Raw genomic sequence first — 9698 nt, 5'->3', positions numbered from 1 at the left:
TTGAATGGCCACGAAGCACCATCGTGTCGCGCGCCGTGCAGGGGGTTGTGTCCCCTCAGAATTGAAAACTTGGTGAGTAAAGGCCTTGAAGCCATTTCGGGGGATCATGGGTGCAAGCTGATGAAAAGGGGTTCATTAGGTGACAGATTTGCAAGAAAGTCCACTTTTCAGAGGGAATGTGAAAATGTAGCCAACAGGGACAGAACTGTTCAGTATAGCACGAAAAGGTTAAATGTTAGGGTGTGGGTGAATGTCCACATTTTGGCAATTCTGCGGCCCCCGCCTCACAATTAAATCCTGGCTAGAATATAGGCATTGCTATTAACAACACGGAATCGCTTAAAATGTTTTGCAGCAACTTTTAATGTTGCTTACGATTATAACCCGAAATTGAAACGTTTTCTAGCAACCTCTTCTAACCTTAATGTTTTATGTTTGTTGGGATAATGTTAAAATCAATCATTTTGTCACGAGCTGTTTCAAAAGTAATCTGATGGATTGAATGAGTAACAACATTATCACAGGTCTGGATATTTATGATTATCTTACTATAAATAGGGAAATGTTGTATCTATGTATCTATGTATGTATGTATCGCTATAAAGGCTCCGTCAGTTTCGATCCAAATGTCGCCAAATTCATACGGGAGATCGAGGAATATACGGGAACGTGTTTAAACTTTATTTGGTTGAAAACGGTCAAGAATTGGCTGCAAAAACAGTGAAAATATGGGTAAAAACGGGGTTTTTTGTTATGAAAATCGGTTGTCAGCCTACGCGTCACTGCAGCTGGCCGGCAGCGCGTCGGCGCCTCGTGCGTAATGCGCACTACGCCAATGGGCGCGTAAACGGCGCAGAGCCACGCGACTGCGAGCCAGAGACCAGTGGACATGATAATACGGAAAGAAGGAAAAATAAAGGACAAAAAGGTACATGGACGGGTCACGGGATACCGGGTGAACACGTCCGCAGACACGCTATGAGAGGACGTAAAATACGGGAAAAAGATGTTTGTTGCACAAACAACATGAAGCGGTACTATAAAGAAAAAGAAAATTAAAATGAGGACAAAAAAGTACGAGTAATAGGCCAACGGGTTAAAGTAACTAAATGAAACAGGAACGAAACAAAGAAGGAAAGAAACTAATCAGGAAATGTAAGAAAACAGAAGCTAAAATAAAATAATGAGAACAGAATTAAATAAAAAACATGGAAACGGGAAATCACAAGCAGCAAATAAACAAAGAAGCTAAAGGGAAATGTAAGAAAGAACATATTTAGAAAATAATGGGAACGAGGTTAAATAAATAAATAACATGGAAACGGAAATTCTCAAGCTAAAGCAAAAGAAACTAAAAAAGAAAGTGTAAGAAGAGACAGGTTTAGAAAAATAAAATGTACCTTTTCAATGATTCTACCTGTTCAGTAATTATTCCTGTTATGGTGAACGCTCCCATCTAGCGGGGACCCGCGCGAAGCGCGGGTATCCCGCTAGTCTTACTATAAATAGGGGAATGTTGTATGTATGTATCTATCTATCTATGTATGCTATAAAGGCTCCGTCAGTTTCGATCCAAATGTCGCCAAATTCATACGGGAGATCGATGAATATACGGGAACGTGTTTAAACTTTATTTGGTTGAAAACGGTCAAGAATTGGCCTCAAAATCAGTGAAAATGTGGTCCGTTGCTATCCAAGGTAAACAAAAAAGCAGTCAGTTACTAAGCTAGGCCTGCGCGTCGCACGGGCGTATCTAATGCCAAGCCGCTCGCGTAGCGCAGCGATACCGCGCAGGTAACGCAGCACTACGCCATGGCACGCGTAAACGACGCAGAGTCACGTAATGAATGATATTACGGCTGAACGACCGTAGCGTAATAAATACGGGAAACAGATGTGTGTTAAAAAGTACAAACAACATGAAGAGGTAGGCCTACTATAAATAAAAAAGAAAACAAAAAATGAGGACAAACAGGCTGTACGAGTATGTGGGTTATACTTAGTCACAAAATGAAACCGGGAATAAAATAGGCTAAAGAAGGAAAGAAAGAAACTCTTCAGGAAATGTAAGGGGAAAAAAGCTATAATAAAATCAGGAAGTTTAAATAAAAAAAGCTATTAAACTGAGGACAGAATTAAATAAATAACATGAAAACGGGAAATCACAAGCTATGCAGCAAATAAAATAGAAGCTAAGATGGAAATGTAAGAAAGGACATATTTAGAAAATAACGGGAACGGGGTTGAATAAATAAAAAAAAACATGGTAACGGAAAATCGGAAGCTTAGCAGATTTTTTTTTTAAATGGAACAAAATTGGCCCATGTAGAAAAAACTAAAAAGAAAGAAAGAAGTTAAAATGGAAACGTAGGCTTAAAGAGGGTCAGGTTCAGATAAATAAAATGATTCTACCTGTTCAGTAATTCCTCCTGTTTTAGTGAACGCTCCCATTTACTCATCTAGCGGGGACCCGCGCGTAGCGCGGGTGTCCCGCTAGTCTTACTATAAATAGGGGAATGTTGTATGTATGTATCTATCTATCTATGTATGCTATAAAGGCTCCGTCAGTTTCGATCCAAATGTCGCCAAATTCATACGGGAGATTGATGAATATACGGGAACGTGTTTAAACTTTATTTGGTTGAAAACGGTCAAGAATTGGCCTCAAAATCAGTGAAAATGTGGTCCGTTGCTATCCAAGGTAAACAAAAAAGCAGTCAGTTACTAAGCTAGGCCTGCGCGTCGCACGGGCGTATCTAATGCCAAGCCGCTCGCGTAGCGCAGCGATACCGCGCGGGTAACGCAGCACTACGCCATGGCACGCGTAAACGACGCAGAGTCACGTAATGAATGATATTACGGCTGAACGACCGCAGCGTAATAAATACGGGAAACAGATGTGTGTTAAAAAGTACAAACAACATGAAGAGGTAGGCCTACTATAAATAAAAAAGAAAACAAAATGAGGACAAACAGGCTGTACGAGTATGTGGGTTATACTTAGTCACAAAATGAAACCGGGAATAAAATAGGCTAAAGAAGGAAAGAAAGAAACTCTTCAGGAAATGTAAGGGGAAAAAAAGCTATAATAAAATCAGGAAGTTTAAATAAAAAAAGCTATTAAACTGAGGACAGAATTAAATAAATAACATGAAAACGGGAAATCACAAGCTATGCAGCAAATAAAATAGAAGCTAAGATGGAAATGTAAGAAAGGACATATTTAGAAAATAACGGGAACGGGGTTGAATAAATAAAAAAACATGGTAACGGAAAATCGGAAGCTTAGCAGAATTTTTTTTAAATGGAACAAAATTGGCCCATGTAGAAAAAACTAAAAAGAAAGAAAGAAGTTAAAATGGAAACGTAGGCTTAAAGAGGGTCAGGTTCAGATAAATAAAATGATTCTACCTGTTCAGTAATTCCTCCTGTTTTAGTGAACGCTCCCATTTACTCATCTAGCGGGGACCCGCGCGTAGCGCGGGTGTCCCGCTAGTCTTACTATAAATAGGGGAATGTTGTATCTATGTATGTATCTATGTATGTATCTATGTATCTATCTATCTATGTATGCCTATAAAGGCTCCGTCAGTTTCGATCCAAATGTCGCCAAATTCATACGGGAGATCGATGAATATACGGGGACGTGTTTAAACTTTATTTGGTTGAAAACGGTCAAGAATTGGCTGCAAAAACAGTGAAAATATGGGTAAAAACGGGTTTTTTGTTATGAAAATCGGTTGTCAACCTACGCGTCACTGCAGCTGGCCGGCAGCGCGTCGGCGCCTCGTGCGTAATGCGCACTACGCCAATGGGCGCGTAAACGGCGCAGAGCCACGCGATTGCGAGCCAGAGACCAGTGGACATGATATTGATAATACGGAAAGAAGGAAAAATAAAGGACAAAAAGGTACATAGACGGGTCACGGGATAAGGCCAAAAAAAAAAAATTGTTGTGTTGCCCTCAAGTGGAAAAATGGGAAAGTTGGGTCGGGCGGTCGGATTTCTTTTTTTTTTTTTTTTTTTTAAACCTTCAGATTTAAAAAATCCCTCAAATATTAAATAATGCTTCTTCAATTAGGGACATTTGTCAATTTTGACTTCGGGATACCTGTTAGACATCAATTAAAGACTAGTCTTTCAATATAATATTAATTTTAAGTGAAAAACATTGATTTTTTGAACAAATCTGTAAAAATCATCATTCCAAAAAAAAAAAAAAAAAATTGCGACCCTGATTTTTCAGGATTTAGGACCGGACGGTTGAGGGCAACACAACATTTTTTTTTTTTTGGCCTAATGATAACGGGTGAACACGTCCGCAGACACGCTATGAGAGGACGTAATAAATACGGGAAAAAGATGCTTATTGTATAAACAACATGAAGCGGTACTATAAAGAAAAATAAAATTAAAATGAGGACAAAAAAGTACGAGTATAGGCCAACGGGTTAAAGTAACTAAATGAAACAGGAACGAAACAAAGAAGGAAAGAAACTAATCAGGAAATGTACATGTAAGAAAAAAGAAGCTAAAATAATGAGAACAGAATTAAATAAAAAGCATGGAAACGGGAAATCACAAGCAGCAAACAAACAAAGAAGCTAAAGGGAAAGGACAGACTTAGAAAATAATGAGAACGAGGTTAAATAAATAAATAACATGGAAACGGAAAATCACAAGCTAAGCAAAAGGAACTAAAAAAGAAAGTGTAAGAAGAGACAGGTTTAGAAAAATAAAATGTACCTTTTCAATGAATCTACCTGTTCAGTAATTATTCCTGTTATGGTGAACGCTCCCATCTAGCGGGGACCCGCGCGAAGCGCGGGTATCCCGCTAGTCAAGATAACATGTCATTGCTATACTGGATGAATAAGATTTTTATTATTATTATTTTTTCTCCGGCAAAATCAAATTTTCATTTCTTAAACATATTACATATCTTACTCTACCGGGTTTTTAATACAACACAAAACAACAACAATACAAAACAAATAGACAGAACAATTTATCACAGCACAATTCTCAAATATAATAGTGTAGACAAAAATCATCGCATGCATTAATTAAATAGGCCCCTCCAAACCTGCCATTTACGTTGATAAATTTGGTAATTTAAGTCTTTTAAATAAATAAATCTTTCCATAATGTGATAATTTTCAATTTCTTTTGAAGAGGTAAAAAGGAGAGCGACGAATTTTGACATCTTCTTCTATAAATATAAAATTTGGTTAAAATAATAATCAAATTTACAGCATGATTACTCTTTTTTATGTCTGTTCCAAAAGAATATGGTTTTGATTTAAGGTAACAGGAATACCAACTTTTGTAAAAACCAGGTTTGTAGCTGAACCCAAATTGGTTTCACCTTTTTACATTCTGTGAAGATGTGCTTAATTGTTTCAGATTCCTCATTACAAAATGTGCACAAATTGTTATTTCTTTGGTTGATTTTATACATAAAGGTATTGGTGGTTAAGATTCTATTTAGAATTCTATACTGAAACCACCGCAATTTTACGTCTATTGTGCATTTAAAAGGTATCAAACAGTGCATCTTCCATTCATCATCTTGAAAAGGGAAGCCCAATTTTTCGCCCCAATTTTGTTTTGCTTTTGAAACCTTTATATTCATTAGTTGATTACAAAGTGATTTGCAACCTTTTTATCCTGAAGGATCAGACTCAAATGAAAAGGAATAAAAGGTTTTGGGATTGGGTACATTTGAATATTTGCCTGGAATATATGCTTAAAATTGCTTTTAATTGCACGAAGTACACCATTATATTCTAAAGGATTCATTTTCAAATCATACCTAGCTTCAATTTCATTCAAGAAAAGAAAACGATTACTATCGGCATGAACCAGATCTGAAATGAAACAAATTCCCGATGTGCGCCATTTCTTGTAATTAATTTCTTTTCCACCAATTTTGAATAGCTCGTTGTCCCACAAACATGATTTTAAAACGTCATCAAGTTTTTGAGGAGTATGATTCTTTTTATATGGGACCACGATAAAAGAACCTCTTTCCAGAAAATATTTTGTATCCTTTTCGCAACTGTTAAAGTATGATTTGCTCCTTTTCCAGATCATCAATGTTCATGCCGGTAAGCTTATTAAAAACATCAATCCTTTTTCATCAATATTACCATTTGCAATTCGTCTGATCCAAGTACTTTTAAGTGCTTCAAAAAACAAATCTACTTTTACCAATCTTAAACCACCATCAGAGTAATCATTTGACAATTGATCTCTACTTATTTTATCTCTCTTTCCCCTCCTAATAAAATCATAAAATTGCTTTTGCAGGGCCTTAATAAATTCTTTAGATGGATTTGGAATAGAAAGAACAAGGTGGTTAAACTTTGGCATCAAAATAGATTTAACAACAGTTATTCTTCCCAATACAGTTATATTTCTTTTAGACCAGTGTTTTATTAAACCTGTCACCGACTCCATAATTTTTCGTAGTTAATCTCTGGCATGTCCATTAAATTTGTTGAAAAATCAACACCTAGAACAGAAAATTTACCATTTTTCACCCAATTCAATTTTTTGTTTGTTAGTTTGGGGTTTGGATTTTTACCTCGAAGTGAACCGATGTACACAACATTGGTTTTGTCTTCATTATTTTCAAACCAGATAATCTCTCAAACAAATCCAAAGTATTCAATGTTTGTACCAAACTCTCATCGCTTCCATTTAAAATAACTGTGGAATCATCAGCATATTGAGAAATTTTACAATGAATATTTTCGACTTCAATACCAGTAATATAATTATTTTTTCTTATAAGGCAGCCCAAAATCTCCGAACAGATTAAAAAGATGTAAGGGGATAAAGGGTCACCCTGTCTACAGCCTCGACCCAAATTAAATTGTTTTGAAGCGTTGCCATTTACCAGAACTGAAGATTGACTATTGTTGTAGAAGAGTTTAATCCATTTTTTAAAAGAAGTTCCAAAATTGAGAAAATCTAATGTTTTAAATATAAATTTGTGAGAAACGGAATCAAAAGCCTTTTCAAAATCTATTAAGAGTAACATACCTGGCTTGTCGTGTAACTCGGTATACAGAATTAAATCATAAAGTAACCTTATATTTTCCCCAATATACCGCCCCTTCATAAAGCCTTTTTGGTCATCATTTATTAAATTGGGTAGGATATGTTTCAATCTTTCAGCAATACATGAAGAAGCTAATTTATAAGTTATATTTAAGAGACTAATTGGGCGCCAATTTTTTAAAAACTGTTTTGCTTTATTTCCTTTTGGTAGGAGTGTAATAATTCCCAATCTCTGTGTCACTGACAGCTCCCCTGATTCATAAGCGTAATTAAGAGAACGTAATAGAAACTCACCTAGATCTTGAAAAAAGAACTTCCAAAATTCAGAAGTGAATCCATCGGAACCAGGACTTTTGTTATTTGGCATTTTTTTAATAGCAAATAATAGCTCTTGATAAGTCAGACGCCCCTCAAGTTTTTGGAGCTGATCATCAGTTAACAGCGGAAAATCTGATCTAGATAAATGTTGTTCAAATTCCTCCAAATTTAAATCATTTTCTTTAGATGCATATAATGTTGAATAAAACTTCAGAATTTCTTCCATTATTTGTTCTTGATTATTTATATTATCACCGTGTGGGTTTTGTAAGTGGGCGATTGCCTTATTAACATGATTTCTTTTTTCTAAGTTCAGAAAATACTTTGACGGTTTTTCTCCGTGTTCTACCCATCTTGCTTTTGATCTCATCATAACTCCCTCCATTTTTTCCTTTCTCATTTCTTCTAACTCCAACTTTTTGGTATCAATATTTTCAAGAACAACAGGATCATTTGACCTAGCGAGCTCTTCTTCTAACTTGTTTATATCATTTTCTAGTAAATTTTCCTTGCTTTTTTCCTTTTATTCCTTTCTGAAGCATATTTAATCGTTTCCCCTAATTTCCATAAGTAATACTTCCATAAATAATCGATCATTTATAGTCAGCTCAAGTTCACTTGGGGAATTTGACTTATACTATTTAAGTTATACGGTGAAGCAGCATATTGAATTTTAACTTCCTTAATTTTTTCTTTTACCCTAGCCGAAAACTCGAGATCCCTTAACAGTAAATTGTTAAATTTCCAAAATCCTTTTCCATATTTGATAGGTGACATGTCAAGCGAAAGACTAGTAAGAGAGTGATCTGTTCGATATCCAGGTTCAATCTCTGAATCTAAATAATAAGTTGTAAGCTCTTCTGATATAAGAAAAAAGTCCAGTCTGGATTGTTTTAAAGGGGTTGGCTGACGCCAGGTGTATCTACGAATATTTTGATTGTGAAGTCTCCATGGATCTATCAGTCCAAAATGATCTTTCATATCCAAAACTACTTTTCTCGCTTTCGGGTTATTTATTCGAATATAATTTGAGGTATCCAGTTTTGGATCCTGAACCAAATTCAATCTCCACACAAAATACAGTGTGCATTATTTATTTCTTCTACATGTCTTTTGATTTCATTATAAAAATCCGGTTTATCTTCATTTGGACCATAAATCGAAAAGAGTGTCACACGAATATCATTAATAGATATATCTACAGCTAACCAATTTCCTTCTCCGTCTGCACGAGTGTTGTGGACTTTATAATCTAATTTATTGCTAAGAAAAATGGCTACTCCTCTTGCATTTGAGGTAAAAGAGCTAAAAAAAGCTTCACCACCCCATTCAGCTTTTACCATACATTCAATATTTTTATCAAAGTGAACGTCTTGCAAACAAACAATTGAAGCGGATTTACTACGTATATAATGTAAAACATCCCTCCTTTTTTGTTTACCATTTAAACCCCGACAATTCATTGATATAATCTTAACATCATTAACCGTACCCATATTAACTAATTATCAATGGTATTAATATTGTTTGCAGACTACGAATATAATGTAAAACATCCTTCCTCTTTTGTATACCATTTAAACCGCGACAGTTCATTGACAAAATCTTAACATCATTAACCGTATACCCATAATTATCATATTCAAACTCATATTTAATACTATTTGTACAGTCTTATCTCTAAGCATGCAAAAATATATCATGAAAATGTGACACCTATCAAAACAGAATATGCAAAAATATACACTGTGATAAATAAAACAAAACACACATACACACAAAAACCTGCACTCAATGCACGAGTGCATGAAAGGAAATAAAATAATAATCTGAAATAATTTTTCATCCACGACCAGCACAAAATAATTAAAACCAACGTGTTTAACCGAAATTGATGTTTATATCAAAAAACAGTTTTCCAGTTTCACTTTAGATAATTTTAAATTTCAATTTATTTTATAGTCTTCAACTTGAAGGTTGCATATTTCATTTACTTTTTGAATCAATATAATTTGTGAACAGAAACATAATAAGCAAGTATATTTCTCAATATTTTCTAGACGGGGAAAACTTTTTTCCATATCATTCAAAAACACTTCATCAGGGAAAATCAGTCTGCGAATTCTTGAAATGAAAGATATGTGTAGCACAGATACAGAAATATCAGTATTTTTTCCAAAAATGCATGTTACGTTTATAGGCCTACTCAGAAAGTGGCTTAAATCTGATCGTTTTCCAATATATTTAGGCACACTGCTATCAAAAGTGAAGACAAACCAAAAAGCTACATGTCCATCCGGCACATCTAAATA

Source organism: Amphiura filiformis, chromosome 6 (genome assembly GCF_039555335.1).
Source record: "Amphiura filiformis chromosome 6, Afil_fr2py, whole genome shotgun sequence".
Taxonomy (NCBI): domain Eukaryota; kingdom Metazoa; phylum Echinodermata; class Ophiuroidea; order Amphilepidida; family Amphiuridae; genus Amphiura; species Amphiura filiformis.
This window is presented reverse-complemented; position numbering follows the sequence as displayed.